The sequence below is a fragment of the Aquarana catesbeiana genome, linkage group LG11 (genome assembly GCF_042186555.1).
Source record: "Aquarana catesbeiana isolate 2022-GZ linkage group LG11, ASM4218655v1, whole genome shotgun sequence".
Lineage (NCBI taxonomy): Eukaryota > Metazoa > Chordata > Amphibia > Anura > Ranidae > Aquarana > Aquarana catesbeiana.
Window position 1 is genome coordinate 66,113,371 of NC_133334.1, and position 21,056 is coordinate 66,134,426.

Here is a 21,056-nt window from a genome sequence, read left to right on the forward strand (position 1 = left end):
TACAGCCTTGGGTTGTGAGACCCATAGGGGATTGAGACTGAAGAAGAGACCCATAGGAGTAGGAAAATGAGGTTTGTCATGGCCTGCAACATGGACTTTTAACGTTGGGTTTACCCTAAAGACACCAGTGCTAGGGATATGCCTCTGAGGGACTTATGATTGCTAGACTGCATTAATCCATGTATGCTGGGGCAGCAAACAGCCTGAAGTTATAGTTGGGGATGGGGAACTAGGAAAGCATCATGTTTTACCTGTTGGACTGTAAAATGTCTATTTTTGCACTTTTTCCAAGTAAAGTATTAAAACATTAAAAGACTAGATATACCACGCTGTCAGGAAAAAATATATACAGCAGCCAGCACAGCAGTGTAAAAATGAAACAATCAAAAAAGTGAAAAAAGTGCAGCGCTAAAAGATGATATCAATGATGATGATGAGGGTAATCAACATAGCAAAAATATAAAATGTGATCAGAAAATAATAATGTGAAAAATGAATGAATAGATATTGACAAATACTCAAAGAATAATATCCATTTGTGATAATGGAGGACCGCAAAGGGTCATAATAAGTCCCAAAAATATGTGATATAACCAAATAAGTGACAGTCACTGTAATCTGTAATAAACATCAAGGTGAGTGATGAGTGACATGAAGAATCCACCACCAGAAATACCAGTCTCTTACCAGAAATATTGGACTTGTACAGGTGTACACCTGACAAGCCAATCAAGCTTTTAGGGGTGACTGAGAGGAACCTATTCCTTGCATATGCTGCAACCTCCAGAGATGCGTTCCAAATGATGGATTCAGCAGGACAGATGTAAACTCAATCCAGAGACAGATCAACCAAACCGTAGGAGTGGAAAGGAAAAGAGGGGGGGCACATAGTGTAATTCCGTAAAAGATATTTATTAAGAACAAAAACATAAGAATTACACTTACATTTTCAAGAGCTTCAAAGTAGGACAGTAATTGTGGACCAGCAACGAATACCGACGAGTTTCGCCTCAACAGGCATTATCTGGGGTGCTGGTCCCCCACAATCACTGTCTATATATAGATATCAGGACCCCTGTAATGAGCAACAGCCCTGGCGTTCTTTTCTAACTAGTCTGTGTACACTTCCGGGTTTAGGCAAGATGGAGCCGCCGCGTGCGTCTCAAGCCTTGTTCTGAAAACCGGAAGTGTGACCTGGCTGTGATGTAGACTACTTCCGGGACTAAAGACAAGATGGTGCGGCCGCTTGTGTTCCAGGCCTCATTATGACCGGCCGAAACAGGAAGTAGCCATATGTAATAGCAAACAGTATAGAAGAGAGCCCAGAAATAATAATAATAATGATGATATGAAGGGCATCTTAAAGGAAAAATTAGCATGAATATTATGTCCAACATATTTAAAAAAGAATGATGGCAAATAATAATAAACAAACATGTATTTGAAACATGAAAATGATGCCATGGCCCTAAATAAAAATTAAATTTAAAACTAAGTGTTAAAAAGTAATACCTATATGAAAAGTATATATATGAATCTATAGGTTCACTCTGAGCTGGTGCTCACACTGGTTACCCGTATGGTAATACTACAATGCAAAGCACATAAAATTGGTGTACCTTACAGTACATATAAGCAAAAATAGGTACATAAAGACAAATAAGTACATATATGATAAAAAATAAAATTGATAAAAATATATATTGAGGAAAAAAGAAAAAAAAAGGAAAAAAAAAAAGAAGAAAAAAGAGAGAGCAATGATGTCCACCTAGGAAAAGATCGGTACATAAGTAAATTAACCCTGGTTAATGAAGGCATTGATATTCCACTCTATATTGAGTCCATATGGGGAATAAGTTTGGAGCTGGTATATCCAATACGTTTCCAGACGAGAGACTCCCTAGTTTTAGCACCTCCTCTCCATGGGGGGGTGTATTTGTCAATAATGACAAATTAGGAACCTCTCGGATCCCGACCATGATGTTGTCTGTAGTGCCTGGGTAGATTATGTTTAGTATCTCCACCCTTAATCTTTGCAATATGTTCACCCACCCTTATGGAAAAAGCACGAATAGTGCGTCCCACGCATTGTTTTCCGCAAGGGCAGGTGATCATGTACATGACGTGTGTGGTAGCACAGGTGCAAAAGGATTTGATAGGATAAACCTTGTTAGCAACATTGGATTCAAATTCCAAACTTTTATGTCTACCACAGGCATTATGTTGGCAGACCACACATTTCTTACAAGGAAAATATCTGACCATATTATGAAAAAAGGAAGGACGTGTGGGTGGGTTGATGGTGTTATGGGCAATTTTGGCTCGGAGTGAAGGAGCACCTCTAAAGATGACTTTGGGTCGCTCAGGAAGCACAGCTTCTAAAATATGGCCATTTTTAAGGATGCCCCAATGACGGTTAATGATATTTTTAATTTCCTTATGCTGAATGGAGAATATGGTGAGCATAGAACACTTGTAGGAATTGTCTGGTTCACGTGGAGGTTTTGGTTTGAGGAGGGAACATCTATTCACGCATGCTACCTGTTGTATCTTAGAATTACGTGACAGCTCATCATATCCTTTTTCCATAAACCTCTGTTTGAGGATGGATGCTTGAGCCAGATAGCCATCTGTGCAATTTCTGCGCAGCCTCAGAAATTGGCTGCGAGGGACAGATTGTAGCCATGATCGATGATGACAGCTGTCTGTGGGTATAAAGCTGTTTCGATCTGTGCTTTTAAAATAAGTCTGAAATTTAAACTGTCCAGAGCAGATCTTCTAGGGATTGAGGAGTACCTCTCCATAGAAGGTGGATGTCGTCTATTTATCCGGCCCACAGAACTAGAGATGGTCTGTGTTCAGAATAGACGACATCCTCCTCCGACTTGGCCATGAAGAGATTGGCGAGGCTGGGGGCAAATTTGGCCCCCATCGCAACGCCTTTTTTGTTGCAGGAAAAACCTTTGATCAAACCAGAAGTAATTGTGCGTTGTAGCAAACTCTAATAGTTCCACTACATATTCTTTCTGTAGATCTGTAAGGGAGTCCTCATGTTGAAAAAAACGAGTGACTGCCTCTATACCTCTGGCATGAGGGATGCAATATACAGGGACGCCACATCAGCAGTGGCCATTAGCATGTCATCCTGTATTTCAATATTCTCCAGAAGTCTAATGCCCCGAACACACGGTCGGATTTTCCGACGGAAAATGTGTGATAGGACCTTGTTGTTGGAAATTCCGACCGTGTGTAGGCTCCATCACACATTTTCCATTGGATTTTCTAACACACAAAGTTTGAGAGCAGACTATAAAATTTTCCGACAACAAAATCCGTTGTCGGAATTTCCGATCGTGTGTACACAAATCCGACGCACAAAGTGCCACGCATGCTCAGAATAAATAAAGAGATGAAAGCTATTGGCTACTGCATCGTTTATAGTCCCGACGTACGTATTTTACGTCACCGCGTTCAGAATGATCTGATTTTCCGACAACTTTGTGTGACCGTGTGTATGCAAGACAAGTTTGAGCCAACATCCGTCGGAAAAAATCCATGGATTTTGTTGTCAGAATGTCCGATCAATGTCCGACCGTGTGTACGGGGCATAAGAGTGTCAGTAGTATCCTTCAAATACGAAGGAGTACGTTTCACAATAGGCTGGAGATAAAAATCCACATACCGACCAATTCTGGAGGTGACTCAATCAATTCCACTAATAATTGGGCGTCCGGATGGGTGGGAAGAGTCCTTATGAATTTTTGGCAAATGATACATGATCAGAATCCTAGGTGCAATGGATACAAGATAAGACCTCTCCTTATGGTTTAAAATATGTAAATTAAAACCTTTTAAAATCAGTTGATTCAATTCTTTTTTAAATGCTGAAGTTGGATTGTTAGACAGGGCCGTCTTTAATATGGTTTGGGCCCTGGGCAAACATTTTTCTTGGGCCCCCCCCCCCCCCAATGCAATTTTGCTCTTCACCCCAACATCTAAAAAACAGACACACACATATAGTTATCTAAATAAAACTTTGCAGACCCCCTTCACAGCAGTCCTACAGTGTTCTCAGTTCCCATTCATGTAACAGCACTCCATTACACTGCAGACATTTTCACATTATAGTGCCCCTTTACACATCACAGCACCCCCATTACATTAGAGTCCCCTTCATGTCATAGTGCCCATTTACACATCACAGCACCCCAATTTCATTGCAGCCATTGTCACATCACACATTCATATGTAGGTGTTTTGGCGGCCCACATTTGAGGAAGGCACAGCAGCCCATTCATTTGAATGGGCTTCCATGTCTTTGTTTCCTGCAGAAAAAAAAGGTGCATGCAGCATTTTAAAAATGCATTGGCCTTGAAATCCATTCTGCTTCTGCACCATGCGACTTACCTGTAGTTCCTGCACACAAACGCACAGTGTTTTTAAAAGTGTGGCCTAAACATCTAAAAATGCAGCAAGTTTGCCGATGCAGGAACTGCAGGTAAGTCACATGGTGCAAAAGCAGAATGGACAGACAGTGCTGTATTTCACTGCTTGATGGGCAGAGGTGTGCGCAGCGTATTACATGATGCATGCACATTTTTCTTGCAGAAAACGCAGGTATGGCAGCCCATTCAAATGAATAGGCTGCTGTGCCTGCGCAAATGTGGGCCGACAAAACACATACATGTGAACCAGCCAGGCCCAAAATAAGCCCATCAAGCAGTTAAATACACTAATGCTATCTATGTGCTGAAATGCTGTGTGCTCTGTAATAAAAAATACAGCCACAGACTCACTCAGCCTCAATGGCGGCTGGTGCTCAAAATTATTTTTGAAAAAAAATCATCATTTGCAGCCGCTGTGCCATCAGGTGCTGTCACTGTGCCCATCAATCGCTGTCACTGTGCCCATCAATCGCTGCCACTGTGCCCATCAAACGCTGCCACTGTGCCTTCAAACGCTGCCACTGTGCCTTCAAACGCTGCCACTGTGCCTTCAAACACTGCCACTGTGCCTTCAAACGCTGCCACTGTGCCCTCAAACGCTGCCACTGTGCCCATCAAACGCTGCCACTGTGCCTTCAAACGCTGCCACTGTGCCTTCAAACGCTGCCACTGTGCCTTCAAACGCTGCCACTGTGCCTTCAAACGCTGCCACTGTGCCCTCAAATGCTGCCACTGTGCCCATCAAACGCTGCCACTGTGCCTTCAAACGCTGCCACTGTGCCTTCAAACGCTGCCACTGTGCCTTCAAATGCTGCCACTGTGCCCTCAAACGCTGCCACTGTGCCCTCAAACGCTGCCACTGTGCCCATCAAACGCAGCCACTGTGCCCATCAAACGCTGCCAGTGTGCCCATCAAACGCTGCCAGTGTGCCCATCAAATGCTGCCAGTGTGCCCTTGATTGCCCCCAGTGTGACCCCCCCCCCGCCCGCTCGCCGTCTGCCCGGCACTTACCCCGTCTTGGTGAGGCAGCGGCTGACAGCGATGAGCTGGGTCCTTCATGCGTCTCCTGCCGTCCTCATCTCCCGTCCTCTCCTGCTGATAGGCGTCCAATAGCGGTGCCTGTCGTTTCAGCCAATCAGGTGACAGGTAACAGACCTGATTGGCGGAGAGGCGGTTTAGTGTTGGGAAAGTGAATATTCATTCGCTTTTCCAACACAGCTGAGTGACCTGCGAGCGCCCAGCATGGTGCTCGCAGGTAACTTTTTTTTTTTACACCTATTAGAGCCTATGGCTCTAATCAGGTGCTTAAAAACACCCCCCGCCGCTGTAATTCAGGCGCCCAAAAAGGGTCTGGGCGCCTGAATAGGGGGTGGCAGTGGCAGCCATAGATAGATTCATGCAATGCATGAATCTATCTATTGGTGCTAGAGGGGGTGGCAGGTTTTTAAAATTCCTACTGTTCTACACATGGGGTGTGGGAGCCAGGGGAGGAGAAAGAAGACCTACCTTGTCCTCCTGGCCAGCTTAGCTCCGAACCCGATCAATTCCTCCACACTGCTAGTCTGCTGCTATTGCTAGTTTCACTCCAGGCACCAGCACTCTCTCTGACAGAACTCCACAGTCTCCACTCCACGCTGCCGTCTGACTCCTCCTACCGAGACCTCGGCAGCCGTTCCTCCGAGTCTGATCACATACACGCTTACAGGCAGCATAGCAAGGGGCGGGGCCAGAGCGTCAGGGGAGCTCAAGGCCCCGCCCACCCACAGCTCTCTCCTTCATCGACACTAATGCAGCTCTGGCATTGCTGCACAGTACTGTGTGCGTGCCTGCTGATGCCGGCTGATAACTGTCTGTGACAGACAGACACAGGGCCGTCTTTACCGCAGACAGTGGGCATTTTCAGCGCCGATTTGCGGGCACGGCATGGGTTTAAGGGGCAGCTCTGCTTTGGGCCCCAAACAGTGAAAGGGCCCTGGGCAGCTGCCCCGTTTGCCCCGCGGTAAAGACGGCCCTGTTGTTAGATAGTTCCTTATATGTATCATGATCATTGAGTATCCGATACATCTCATTCACATAATCTGATCATTCCTGTACGACAATGGCTCCGCCCTTGTCGGCAGGATGGACCACCAAATCTTTCCTATCGCAGAGTGATTTAAAACCCTAAAAAGAAAACGACTGATTACAATTTTTTGGGGGGGAAATAGGGACAGAATTCAGTGAATTCACGTGAGAGAAACCTTATGAGCACAGTACAGCCTTGGGTTGTGAGACCTGTAGTGGACTGAGACTGAAGAAGAGACCCATAGGAGTAGGAAAATGTGGCTTGTCATGGCCTGCAACACAGACTTTTAACATTGAGTTCACCCTAAAGACACCAGTGCTGGGGATATACCTCTGAAGGACTTATGATTGCTAGACTGCATTAATCCATGTGTGCCGGGGCAGCAAACAGGCTGTAGTTATAACGGTGCCACAAATAAGTCGAACACTTTTATTATAAAAATCTTTTTCTTTTTTATTTTAATCGTATCAAAAAAGCTAAAAAATGTACATTAGACATACATGTATAGAAAATTACAAAAACAAAGAAGCACAATATATAATTCACAATAATGACCGTCACCAAAGATGTTAAAGGGTGATCGCTGGTCACTAGTTCCCAACTAGTTTCGCCAAAACATTGGCTTCATCAGGGGAATGTACGGGTTAACACATGAAGTAAAAACACTAAAACAGAAAAAAAGAAAAAAAAAGGAATATGTTGTTAGATTAGGTCCACATAATCTGTATCATTGAGGCGAACCGTCATGTCATAAAACGATCAAATTACTGTCACACCCATGTCCCCGGCCCCCCAATCCCCACATCCAGAACATACCATGCAGGAACTCCGGGACACAAGGAGGACACCCCCAGGGCACTGAGAACACTAGTCACACTCAACCCTGTATTTGTCCACAGGGGAATCAAAAGGAGCCTAAAGGGATGAAGATTAGCATATAAGTATTCAATTATTCATCAATTAGTCAATAGGGGGGACTAAGCCTCAACCACATACCCTGATTATATGCAAAAAGAACATCCGCTGGTGCACGGGAAAAAGGAATTCACGGCGCAATGGTTGAATACAGGGATCACGAAATTACGTATAGCCAAAAGGACTAAAAAAATTACAAGATAGTGGTGATGATAGAGTGATCAAGATTTTATATAAATTAAATAGTTTAGTGACGGATGATTATACATGGATTTAGAGAGCTTGTTAAAAGATCATTAATTAGGAATGCTTACCAAAAGGGTGCATATAGCTATAAGCAAAGATGCAGACTAGTCACGGTCCCAGCATGCGCAGGGACTCTGGGGTCACGCCCCCTTATGATGCCAGAGTCCCTGCGCATGCTGGGACCGTGACGTCACAAGGGGGCGGGGCCACTGCCTATATAAATGGCTCCGCAGCTCGCACACAGCATTCCAGCTGGAGAGAACGGCGTGTCAACATCGGAAGAAGAGAAGAAGCGACGAGACAGCAGCGACAAGACTGCAGCAGCAGACCGGGCCCCTCGCTGGCAAAAGAGCTGGAAGAAGATAGCGGAGGGGCCCGGGAGAAGAAGCGACGAGACAGCGGCAACGAGACAGCGGCAGCAGACCGGGCCCCTCGCTGGCAAAAGAGCTGGAAGAAGATAGTGAGGGGGCCCGGGAGAAGAGGCCGAACACTGGGAGAAGTCGGAAGGAGACCCCCCGAAGTCGGAAGAAGACCCCGGAGCTGCCTAATAAATTACTCTTAAAATCTGTGTACTGTGTTTTTTTTTAATTGACACTTTTTTCCTAGGTGAATGGGTAGGGGTACGATGTACCCCATACTCATTCACACAGGGTGGGGGGCCAGGATCTGGGGCCCCCCTTTTTAAAGGGGGCTCCCAGATTCCGATAAGCCCCCCGCCCGCAGACCCCGACAACCAACGGCCAGGGTTGTCGGGAAGAGGCCCTTGTCCTCATCAATATGGGGACAAGGTGCTTTGGGGTGGGGGGGCGCCCTCCCCCAAGGCACTCACCCCCCATGTTAAGGGCATGCGGCCTGGTACAGCTCAGGAGGGGGGGCGCTCGCTCATCCCCACCCCCTTTCCTGGCCAGCCGGGCTGCATGCTCGGATAAGGGTCTGGTATGGATTTTGGGGGGGACCCCCACGCCGATTTTTTGACGTAGGGGGTTCCCCTTACAATCCATACCAGACCTAAGGGCCTGGTATGACACTGGGGGGGGACCCACGCCGATTTTTTATTTAAAATTTGGTGCGGCGTTCCCCCCTCAGGATTCATACCAGACAGCTGTCAGAACTGCCTGTCACTCATCGCGAAAGGAAAAAAAGTTTTCCTTTCCCGATCAGTGAGCCAGCGCGATATGCACAGTACCCTGTCGCCGAAAGACAGTGCGATGGTATCGCGCTGGAAACACAATCTCGCGGTCAGGTACTGTAGATCCGAGGAGTGGATGTGGAGGTAGTAGAGAGCTACAAGTATCTGGGGGTGCACATAGATAATAAGCTGGACTGGAGCAAGAACACTGAGGTGCTCTATAGGAAGGGCCAGAGCCTCCTCTACTTTTTGAGGAGACTGAGGTCATTTAACATCTTCTGGATGTTGCTGAAGATGTTTTATGAGTCTGTGGTGGCCAGTGCTCTCCTGTATGCAGTGGCATGCTGGGGAAGTAGGCTTACGGTGTCCGACACAAACAGACTCAGCAAACTGATTTGCAAGGCCAGAGATGTTGTTGGATTGGAATTGGAGTCATTTACAACAGTGTTGGAGAGAAGAATGTTGTCCAAGTTACGTTCTATCTGGGACAACTCGTCCCACCCACTCCACAATACACTGGTCAGTCTGCGGAGTACCATCAGTGACAGATTGTTACACCCACAATGCACCACAGAGCGACACAGGAAATCATTTTTGCATGTGGCAATCAAGATATATAATTATTTTCTGTGAAGGCTGGAGGTGAAGATTTAATTGTGTTGTTTTTATAGTATGTTGGTATTGTGTTGGTTATTATTTGGGGTGGTGTTAGAGAAAGTGGTGTATTATTTTGGTAGTTTGACTATCTGTTATATTAATCTGTGTTATTTATTCTATGTTGTATTTTAATTGTAAGGATGTTTTATTTGTAGTGTAGTTTTATTTTTGTTATTTGGTGTTAATGGCTGTTATTGGTAATTTTGCTGTGTTTTTACATCTTGTTCAGTTTGTTGTTGTGATCTTGTGTTGTCTTTGTTAAGTGTGTCTGTGCCGTAACAATTTCCCAATTTCCCCTTGGGATTAATAAAGTATTCTGTATATTATAAATGTGCCTAAAAAGTATATGCAAGTGAACCTGTGCTGTTTGGAGACAAGGAGAAGGAAATTGGGGTAAGCAAACCCCGGGACTTTTAAGGTGTTTATAGTAAAGGGTAAATAGACATTCTAGAAGTATCCATAAAAAAGGTTTTTATTTAGCAATTAAAACAAACAACATAACAAGATACAAAATGTCAATATCCACATCAAGTGTTATAGAAAAACACATTGGAGCAAAAGATACCACTCAATAGATACCAGTTTTGGTACAATGTATGGTATACTAGAAATGATAAATAAGACATGGATAAGATTTCATATACAAAATTGCGACCACAAAGTATTTGTTGTTTAGTATATATATACAGGTAACATATCATATGAGGTTATACAAAGCTAAAAAAAAGGTCAGAAGGTCAAAAACAGATCATGCCTAGATTGCCAAAAATCAAATATGGATTGGATTAAAATAATGACATCGCTGATGAACAGCATCAGAGATAGCGGACATCACGCAAGTTTTTCAACCAAGTGTTTCCGTCTAATGTGGCCACAGGAGGACAAAGAATTTGCATATCCTTAATAGGAAAATGAAAAAGGTATGGGGAGATTAGGATCAAATCAGGTGTCAACCAAATGATGTCTGAAATGGCATCAAATGTGAACACCAGACTGCCATTGAAATTAATATGTAATTACCTTTAAATGGGTTCAGGGTAGAATCAATAGATCTTGTGCTAGAGGAAAAAATCCTCACTGCAGATTTGAAAGGCAGTTTATGATCTGAGTTGTAGAAAGATCACAGCCCGCAGGTGATTGAATAAAAGAATCTTTATAATGCCAGGAATATAGATGCATAAAGATATATCTGAAAATTAAAAGTAAATAATATGGTATTAAATAAGGTCCATATGTGTAGCCACTCAGAGAACCAAGCGGAAGCACACAAAGGACACCTACCTGATATGATTTAGTCAGTCCATATGGCGAGGGCTGGGAGAGAAGCACCGTCTCCCTTTGACAAAAAGCCTCCGACAGAGGATTGCGGTCAGTAACCGCATTCTTACAGTCCTTCATCTGACATCACAACCGGGATGTGGACGTACAGCGAAGAGGCCCAGGGGAAGGCGTATGGATTGTGGTGGGAGCGGAACATTCAGGCGTGATGCTGAGAGCGCCATAGCCTGAAGTGCGCATGCGCCGGGTGACGAGATTTACGGAACGCACAGCAGAAGCCGACGGTGCCATCTTGAAAAGGGGAACGATTTGTATATGAGTAGATACTGGTAGTGTTGGTTATAAAAAGTGTGGCAGATTGGCAACACGGTCATTTCAATCGGAGGATTGGAAAGGTGTAATAAAATATAACATCCACATAAAGCCTGCCATGGGACTAACACCTTAAACCATACCCTGAAAACACCTTAAACCATATCCAGAAATTACCTTTAGGCGATCCCGATCCCTTAGGGACAGCTTGGTACACACCCACCATATTTCTCCAACTGAGATTGTATATTGCAGTGTTTCTCAACTCCAGTCCTCAAGGCGCACCAACAGGTCTTGTTTTCAGGATTTCCCTCAGATGAAACAGCTGTGGTAATTACTAAGGCAGTCATACTGATTAAATACTGATTAACTCACCTGTGCAAAATAATGGTTAGCCTGAAAACATGACCTGTTGGGGCGCCTTGAGGACTGGAGTTGAGAAACACTGGTATATTGTACCAAAACTCCTGAGGAAGCTCAAATGAGCGAAACATGTTGAGTGATATCTATTGAGTGGTATCTTTTGCTCCAATGATCCAATGTGTTTTTCTATAACACTTGATGTGGATATTGACATTTTTTATCTTGTTATGTTGTTTGTATTAATTGCTAAATAAAAACCTTTTTTATGGATACTTCTAGAATGTCTATTTACCCTTTACTATAAACACCTTAAAAGTCCCGGGGTTTGCTTACCCCAATTTCCCTCTCCTTGTCTTTAACCATATGGGACGTGGTGTTTATTTTGATGTTTCTGCCCTTTTCACTGTTCCTGTGCTGTTTGTACTCACACAAAATCTGTCCGGCTTCTCTCCCTGAACAAATAGAGCTCAGGGAGGAAGAAACTGGCCAGATCCTGTGTGTTCTGTTTACAAATGCACAGAGCTCTATGCTGTGATTGGCCACAGCCTTTCAGCAGGTATACAGCCAAAATCATTGACTGTAACCTGCTGACAGACTCGTACTGAGGCCAATCACAGCACAGATCAGTGGGCCGCTTGCATCGCACCTGAAAAATAGGTGTAAGTAAGACGTACCTGTATGTTGCTTAGCCTGGAGCTGCCGTCCCCCTGCAGTAAATGTACTGTGGGTGGGCGGCAAGTGGTTAATACAGAAGCAAGGGTAAGAAGAAAAAAAAAAACTGTGAGATTGGTGAGCTGGAAAGTAGGATCAATACCATGTTAAATGTGCAAAAACCATTATTAACAATGGGATTAGTGAATCAAGTGGATATGTGATATAAATGCAGAAACTGTGATTAATGCCAGGATCACTAATCCAAGTGGATCTGTGACTTGTTTGATGAACAAAGAGCTGCTGTCACATTATTTGGATTAATCTGGAAATGTTTTGACATATATGAATGAAAAAAGAGAAATTGAAAAGCCTATAGCAGCAACCAAATGTGTTCATTAATGTATATAATTTAGTAACAAATGATTTTTATTAATATTTATATGTAATAAAAAGTGCAGCACTATAAAAAATTATTCAAATGATACATATATGTGTACCAAAAATAGTGCAAATGTGCAAATGCTAACCATGACTGTTGTACAATATTCATGTAAAATCAACAGTGCAAAAACAAGAACACATTAAATGTGAATCCAATATTATATAAAGTGCGAAAAAAATATAATAATAAAAACAAACAACTGTACACATATGCAAAAGCTCATAGGTGATTTAAGTTCGTTAGGAGTAATCCATGTGAGACATGGATTCAATGAGGGAAATCACTTATGAAGTGTGAAGCATAAAATCTAAAATTTGACCACGTGAGACCCGTCACCACAGAGAGACAAGATGCTTACCTGAAAGCCAGCGACCACCCTTATTCAGGGGGGTCAGAAAATGCTTGTTGGATCTGAGATCTGTTGGAGAGATGTCCTGATGTCCAAGGTGTCCCCCACCGGAGACCTCCATAGATGCCAAGCAGTAGTCAAATCCAATCCGATAGCATCAATGCCAGAGTGCAAATATGCAAAAAAGAAAAAAAACTCCAATAGTGCAATAATGCCTTTAAAAGTTCTTTAATGGAAGGTAATGCAATGCTGCATGAAAACAAAATTACTCACAAACGAGCCATCCGATTGAAATAGGTAACAGTGGAATTCCAAACAGATAGAAAAATCCCATCAACATGTGAGGGGGATCGCGCATGCGCAGAGCATGTGTGAGGATCATCCCGACGATCGTTTCGTCAGATATGACGTCATCAGGGGTACTGTTGGGTGATAAAATAGTACAAGCTCCTAACACAGAGGGTTATGGTTTCGCTTTCTTCACCACATTCTCCAGTCAGCACAAAGGGTTATTAAAAAGTACTGGCCGATTATTAAGAATGATCGAGTTTTAGGTCCTCTTTTGTCTAATCGACTCCGCGTTATTTTTAGGGGCGCATCCAATTTGAGGAACACAGTAGCACCAAATGTTCCTGACCCTCCTACTAGACCAATTTTCTTTGGCGATTTGAAAGGGTATTAACCTGTGTGGTAAATGTCATGCTTGCAAGATTAATACTCACCGAGGCAGGAAGATCACTGAATTTATTTCAGCAGGCACGGGGGTCACTTACCCTATAAAAACGTTCATTACATGCATGACGAAATGTGTGGTTTACCTTCTTAGGTGTCCCTGTGGCCTTGAGTATGTAGGGCGCACCATACCAATGCTGCATATTAGATTGGAGGAACACATAGCGAACATTCGTAAAGGTTTCGATAAGCATAATGTTTCAAAACATTATGATCTAAAGCACAACTGGGACCCTAGGGGTAACACCTTTGTTGCCCTTGAAAAAGATGTGCCCCACTGGCGTGGGAGCAATGGTAAGCGAAGCATCTCTAGGGCTGAGACCAATTGGATATTTAAATTGGGGTCTCATGTACCTGGTGGCTTAAATGTGGAGTGGGACATTAACTGTTTTATTAATAACAGTTGATGTCCCCCCCACTGAGCTATGATGCTTGCCCATGTCCTTTTCCTCCTCTGTCGTATATTCGGTGATTTGAATGTTTTACATTAGGAGCCCCCCTTCTTTTACTAAGTTGTGGCTGTTATTATGAGCGTATTTCTGCTCTGACTGAACATGTGTTCATATTTGTATATTTAATTTTTCATTTATTTTTGTTTATAATTTTTTTTTTCATAAGGGACAATATATTGATTATTTTTGGTGCTAATTTTTGCATACTGTAATAGGGAATGCTAAGTTGACATTTTTAATTATATTCCTCATTGGTATAGACTTATTGGCAATGTATGGGAGCAGGCCTTTATAACTATATTGCTTAAGCTGCTTTTTCATTTTTAATTTCATTTTTGACCACATGATGGCAGCACAAGTGGTTCACCATGGGCTTGCATGCCTAAAGTTAGTCTGTGTTTTTATTGGATAATGGACATCCTTGTTCTACCAATAACTGCAAGGAATACTTTTCCATCTCTCTCCTTACATGCACCCTATGGGTTCCCTTGGATTGTTTGGCCTAACCAATGGCAATGCTCCTTTGTTCTTTCAAGGAACTATTTAGAGCGTTGGTGCAGGCGTGTGGGTTTACCCCTGATGACGTCATATCTGATCGTCGGGACGCTACGCACACACACTCTGTGCATGCGCAATCCCCCTCACATGTTGATGAGATTTTTTTTTTATCTGTTTGGAATTCCAGTTTTACCTATTTCAATCGGATGACTCGTTTGTGGGTCATTTTGTTTACATGGAGCATTGCATTACCCTCCATTAAAGCACTTTCAAAGGCTTTATTGCACCATTGGAGTTTTTTTTGCTTTTTGGCATATATGCCTATTTGCACTCTGGCATTGATGCTATCGGATTGGATTTGACTACAGCTTGGCATCTATGGAGGTCTCCGGTGGGGGACGCCTTGGACATTAGGACATCTCTCCAACGGATCTCAACTCCAACAAGCGTTTTGTGACCCCCTGAATAAGGGTGGTCGCTGGCTTTCCGGTAAGCCTCTTGTCTCTCTGTGGTGACAGGTCTCATGTGGTCATGTTTTAGTTTTTATGCTTCACACTTCACAAGTGATTTCCCTCATTGAATCCATGGGGTTGATTTACTAAAGGCAAAAAGAGTGTGCACTTTGGAAAGTGCAGTTGCACACGGCAAGAGCAGTTGCTCCAGAGTTTAGTAAATGAGCAGAAGCTCTGCTGACTTTCATCAACCAATCATGTGCAAGCAAAAATGCTGTTTTTTTTATTTTCCTTGCATGTGATTGGGTATTCTTTGCAAAGTGAAGTTTTACCTCATTTACTAAGCTCTGGAGTTATAGAAAGGGAGGGTTGGGGGGAAAAACTAGTGGGGACCACTCCAATCAAGTCCCACCTCACCACCCACAGCTAATTGGACTATCCCGGTACCTCATAAAGGCATACAATTATAGGTAAAAATTTAATTTATTCAAAAATATCAGTTTTAAAACATCTATACATACACAATATAGATTTCACAAATATCTATTACAATACAAAAATTGAAGTAACATTTAAAAACGCCCACAAAGGTAGTTGAAGGCTGTTATTTATTTATTTATTTTTAGATGGCACTGTGAGACGCCCAGAAACGGGCGCTCCCCCGGGGGCGAGCATGGGGTATGTAAAGAAGATAAAGTGTGTATTAGGTAATGAAAATTAGGATAAATTTTGAAAAGGTGGCAGCCACCCAGGTGAACTGAAATAAAGAGTTGTGTGAGATGACCGAGGGAAAAGAGGGAAAAAGGGGAAGGGAAAAAGGAAGAAAAAGGAAGAAGGATAAGGGAGCCAGGAAATGGATGTATCTTTTTTACATATCAGTGTACTCTGCCATAAAAAACCCCCCGTGCTCGCCCCCGGGGGAGCGCCCGTTTCTGGGCGTCTCACAGTGCCGTCTAAGCCCGGATTGGGCAGTGGTTGGTGAGTGTATATTCTTATCTGAGATCAAGTATTACTCCAATGCTATGTTATCGTCATTATATCATTTCTGTATACTGTATGTATAATTGTGGTTATTTGATTTATAGAGAACTTACTTGGACGCCTCCTGAAGAAGCCGTCAATCCGCGAAACTGTTGAGGTTACGTTCTCAAGTACTCTAAAAACAGCCTTCAACTACCTTTGTGGGCGTTTTTAAATGTTACTTCAATTTTGTATTGTAATAGATATTTGTGAAATCTATATTGTGTATGTATAGATGTTTTAAAACTGATATTTTTGAATAAATTCAATTTTTACCTATAATTGTATGCCTTTATGAGGTACCGGGATAGTCCAATTAGCTGTGGGTGGTGAGGTGGGACTTGATTGGAGTACTCCCCACTAGTTTTTCCCCCCAACCCTCCCTTTCTATAATTCCATGATTGAAGGATGAAGGTACCCACTAATAATTTACCTTTTTCTATTCTTGCGGCAATTGCCTTACAAATAAGCTCTGGAGCAACTGCACTTGCAGAGTGCAATTGCACTTTCCAAGGTGCACAGTCTATTGCCCTTTAGTAAAACAACCCCCATGTGTCACAAGGATTTCTCCTAACAAACTTAAATCACCTATGAGTGATGTACATATGTGTACAGTTGTTTGTTTTTATTATTATATTTTTTTCGCACTTTATATAATATTTATATATATATATATATATATATATATAATTTTATATAATATTGGTTTCACATTTAATGTGTTCTTGTTTTTGCACTGTGTTGATTTTACATAAATATTGTACAACAGTCACGGTTAGCATTTGCACTTTATGTTTGGTACACACATATAAGTATCATTTGATTCATTTTTTATAGCGCTGCACTTTTTATTACATATTTTGTTCCTGTGCCCATTATCTGGGTTATATAGCTACTGTTTTGTTGTTGTTTTTACCAAGCACAGATAATACTTTTATTTATTATTAATATTTATATTGGATGGATTTCAAGGACTGTAGGTAAAATGTTGAAAAAAATAGCAGAAACAGCCGTTGGATATTAGAAATTTTTACATAATAATAAGGAACCTTATCCTGTTAAGCTTTGTAAAGGTCTGTGTTTTTCAGCAAAGGTGGTATGAATAAACAAATTAGGCATGTGTAGCTCTTACCCCTGGAGGATCCACTTAGTATACTAGGTTCTCTGTACTTTGTCATGACTTTAGAAACAGCTTCAACCTCTCTGATACACCTAGTTGAGTAATGGGTTGCTGCAAATGCCTATGTGATCAAAAGTATCAGTATCCTACACAGAACTTTGTTAAGGTATCAGGAAATAAGCACCAGATTGCTTAATTGTGTAATTGCAAAAGTAAAAAGCAAATATCAAAGAGCACGTAAAAGAAACAGTTTGCTCACAGTAAGCTAACTGACATAAATGCTAGGTCAGAGGCAGCTAAAATTGAAGTATTGGTGTATAACACGCACACGCTATTTGCATCCGATTTTCATGGTGAAAAAGTGAGTGTTATACGCCAATAAATACATATATTGTAGGCCTCTAATTCTTAGGAATAACTCACTTAAATCTGTCCAAACCAGAGTCTATAATAATTTAATAATATAATAACAATACATTTTATTCAATGTAATCAAATCAAAAACACTGAAATTTGTCCAAACAAGAGTGCAATATTATTAGTCACTGTAATACTAAACACTGCATTATGGTTTAGTAAACATGATTAGTATTAGTATGATAAATTTTGAAACATGGGACTGCACAAAGTCCGACGTCACAATCAGGACAATGGAACCTGGTATCCTTTCTGATTTTCTTTCCACTGTCAACTCGCTTCGAGCAACAAACCATGCACATCCTTGTAGATGCTAACTTTTTCTCGATTGGTGGGATGTAGTCCATGAAGTGATGACCAGTCAGGCATTCAGGGTTGACAATGTTGACAACAGCACGACGTCCAGCTCTATTCACAACCATGGATGGTGTTTAGTGGTTCACAAAGATATGTTCAGCAACTTTCCAAATTACGTTAGAATGAATCACAGGCTTGTCACTCTTTTTTTGAGCAGAATGTAGGCATTCCACAAGCATTGCTCAAGAAGATGCCTGAAGATCTTCTTGTAGTACTTCTTTTGTTGTCTCCCCATTGCTGGGTAGAATGTCATTGCTTGGTCAGCTCTGTCGACACCTCCCATGGTGTTATTGTAGTCTATCACTACTTGTGGTTTCATGATTTCTTTCCCACCTTTCGTGCGTACCATAACAGTGGAGGTATTATGAACTGTACTCATTAGGCACACATCTTTCTTGTCACGCTATCGCAGTGCCATCATTTTGCCTTTCTGCCAGGCAACCATTTCTCCAGTCTTCAACTTCTTATTGCCAAACATTGGCGGCATGTCGTCCTGCTTAACCCTAATGGTTCCATAGGCTTCTGTTTTGTTTTGCAGAGGAAACTCATAAAGTTCAGGAGACGTAAAGTAAAAGTTGTCGGTTGTTACGCAATAGCCCTGATTTAGCAATGGCTCAATGTGTGAAAGAACGGAAGGTGTTGCCATTGCATAGTTGCTGTATTTTGGATTGAATTTTGTTCCTTTTCCAGTGTATAAGACTGACTCCCAAATGTAGCCAGTTGACGATTCGCATAGCATGTAGGATTTTATGCCAAATCGTGCTCTCTTTGATGCAATGTATTGTACCCAGCTGACCCTTCCCTTGTAGGCCACTAGACTTTCATCTATGCTGATATCTCTTTCTGGCACATAGCTCTGTTGGAAATTCTTTAGAATCATTTGAGATACTTCACAAATTTTCTTTAGTTTTGGTGCAGGATGAGTAGTTTCATCAAATTCTTTGTTGTTTTCGAAGTGTAAATATTTCAGGGAAAATCTGACATGACCTGCCAAAGAATGGAGTGGCAAGTAATTTATTAGTTGTCCAATACCACTTTTGCAGGGGTTTCCCCAACACTCCCTGAAGTATACTTAGGCCCAGAAATGTCCAAATGTCATCTTTGGTCACTGGTTTCCACTTTCTGCTTCTTGGAAACTTCCAATGCATAGTAGCTAATTGCTGCTATTTGTACTGGTTTGTCTCAATAACTTTTTTTTCAATAGCCTCATCGGTCAGAAATAGTTGTTACTATGCCGGGGGGTTGTCATCTTCAATGTCTACTTTCATACCAGATGCTCCAGTAAATGGGAATTTTGGGGGCGCTGCATGATCCAGGACCATACCACAGTCAATAGAGCACAAAGTTCGCACATCACTGAGCTCAGTCGCAGAATTGTCGCTGTCATCACTTTCAGTGTCTGATGACGAATTTCCCCATGAATCACTATCGCTCAACTCTGCAAGTGATTCTAACTCACTATCGCTGTTTTCTGGATGGCCTAAAACTGCTTTTGAAGTAGAGGGATGCTTTTTCGATGCCATGGAGGTTCTCAAGTTTACAGGCAGAAAGAATGGTAAAAGTGCAGACAGGGCACTGGACAAAGCACTAGGGATAAAACTGAGCTGAAATGATTTGATACAGTAACGTAATCCTAACAGATTACAATGTATTGTGTGTGTTATGTTTTGTACTTTTTTAAATTTGCCACCGGTTCCAAACCCATGCGTCGCGCCGCTCTCAGGGAATGGAACCCGGAACACTGATACATTGGGCGGAGGATACAGCGGGAAGACATGGCAAGATCAAGGTAAGTAACTGTACAAGGATACTGTGGTGTAATCCCGAGTGTGGCTCGGGGCTACCGCTTTTGGTACTGAAAATGAACCCCAAGCCACGCCCGGGATTACCACCAGGGAGGTTAATGCAAGATTAACCTAGCAATAAATGGCATCAGTAATTAATGGTATCAACATTAATGAAAAATCCCACAGTAGTTCCACTGCAGTCAATAGTCATATACAGAGTACACTCTGTATATGTACTGCTATGTATACACATAACCCAGGAGAGGTACCTCTAACTATCAGTAACTAAGTTCAAGGTCCCTGTGGAACAGTTGGTAAGTATATGGCTCCTGATTTGCAATCTTCACTCAGGTTGTAGGGGGGCCCAGTCTTTAAGTTGGTGCACATCTTTACTGCCCCCTTTAAAACCCTGCATACAGTGATTCAAGGCTACTAGATGGATGGTCAGTCCATCTCTTACTAAAATCAAACCACACTTGGCTGCTTATCAGTCCTAGACACACAGCAAACTCCGATCTGGATGCTTGGCTGTCAGCAATTGTTGTGGCTCTGAGCTCGAGGTGACTCCAGCCCTCAGCAATCCAGTCCTCACCACTGCAGATATCAGACTACAGATGATGAGTACACACACAGCAGTCAAGAAATACAGTACCTTCTGCAGTCCCCTCCAACAAAGGGAAGTTTTCTCCTCTAAAGCCCTAGAGAAAACAGCTTCATTCCCTTCCTAAGAGACTATATTTTCAAGCTGTAGGGAATCATTCCATTTACTCTTATGGAAGGTCTTCTTCCCAGAATACATTTCCCACAGTTCAGCATGACCTGCATCAATCTCTCTCAAGTCCTTTATGCCCACTGGCTCTCTCTGCTGGATGGATAGCTGCAGCACAATGTCTCTATAGTTGCCTTCTCTCTAGCCAAGCACCTGGCTAAACATGGTTATGAACATGTACAAACAGATATATACAGTACTGCGTAAACATGTTAGGCAGGTAAGAAGAAATGCTGCAAAGTAAGATTGCTTTCAAAATATATATTTTAATTGTTTATTTTTTTATCAATTTACGAAATGCAAAGTGAGCTAACAGAAGAAAAATCTAAATCAAATCAATATTTGGTGTGACTACCCTTTGGCTTCAAACCAGCATCAATTTATACACCTGCACACTTTGTACACTTGCGCAAACTCAGAGATTTTGTAGAATTAGAGTCAGTTGTATGATTATCCAGTTATACCAAGCAGGTGCTAATGATCATCAATTACATATGTAGGTTGAAGCAGAAACAAATGTGCAGGAGGCTTAAAGGAACAGCCAAACTCTGCTACTAAGGTGAGGTTGTGGAAGACAGTTGGCAAGACGGAACACA